Source organism: Leptonychotes weddellii, chromosome 5 (assembly GCF_054177405.1).
Source record: "Leptonychotes weddellii isolate Sample4059 chromosome 5, ASM5417740v2, whole genome shotgun sequence".
Classification (NCBI taxonomy): Eukaryota; Metazoa; Chordata; class Mammalia; order Carnivora; family Phocidae; genus Leptonychotes; species Leptonychotes weddellii.
In genome coordinates this window covers 121,544,771-121,546,048 of record NC_138373.1, presented here as the reverse complement: position 1 = coordinate 121,546,048, position 1,278 = coordinate 121,544,771, and positions in this window count along the sequence as shown.

Genomic DNA, 1,278 nt, shown 5'->3' with positions numbered 1-1,278 from the left:
CTTACAGCCATCCTATGAATAAGTATTATCATCTCCATCTTACAAATGAATTAATCAAAGCTCAGAAGAGTGAAGGGTCCTATAACTGTTGGCCAAGCTGAGATTGTTTGTCTGACAACAAAGCTGACTTCCTTCTCACTATACTATGTTGTCTCGGATGTGGTGTAAATAAAACCAGGAAAAGGCAAAGAATAAAATAAGTAAAAACATTAAAGAGAAGTAAAATGTTTTTCTTTTTTTATTCGGATGAACTTACTTGAATTTATCAAAGAGATTCATGATAGCAAGAAAAGGAATTGGGTTGAACAGGCAAAGTGGAACCACGCTAAGGCTGAGGAAGATCTTCCTGCCGTGGTGAATGGCAAAGTGCAGGGACCAAACACTTCAGTGTCCTCTTTGAATTCTTTCCCTCTAACTCTGATTTCTGATCAGCTGCTTTCTTCTTTAAAATCTTCAGGATAGGGACGCTTGGGTGGCTCAGATGGTTAAATGTCTGTCTTTGGCTCAGGTCGTGATCCTGGAGTCCTGGGATTGAGTCCCGTGAGCCTGCTTCTCCCTCTGCCTCTGCCCCTCCTCTGCTTGTTCTCTCTCTCTCTCAAATAAAGAAATAAAATCTTTAAAAAAATAAATAAAATCTCCAGGATATATTCATTTTCGAGAGGGCCTTCAACACTGTCTATACATCTGGTGACATTGTGAGAATAACAACATGGTACCTTATCTGGCTGATGAATGTAAAAGGGTCCCTTTTCTCCTCCTGCGGGGCCACAGTACTTGGTTAGCAGACCACAGTCTGCTTTCAGCAACCACTCGCCCCTGGGAAAATGCTTTAGGCAGGGCAGAAGCTGTACGGCTATATATGGTGGCTTTGGTCTTATTCTTTTCCACCACCATTATCTTGACCTGGTTTAAGTCACTAGCATTTCTTTCCTGCAATATTTATCTTAATTCTTCTCCTTACCTCCAATCTTGCCCTTCTTCAGTACTCTTTCTACACAGCAGTCGATTTGCTTTCTAAAATACAACTCTGATCATGTCATCCCGCCAACAACTCTATAATACACCCCCTTTGTCCTCTGCATGGGGTCCAGACTCTCTGGTTTAACAAACATACCACTCTTTCCTGACTCTACTGCTTTTCTCCTCTCCTCTAGTGCTGTACCCCTCTTGCCTTCTATTTACTTTCATCTTTGGTATCTTTGTGCCTTGAATACCTTTTTTAGTCGTAACTTTGTACCCTTTATCTGTTGATTTCTATTTGTTCTTTTTTTTTTTTTT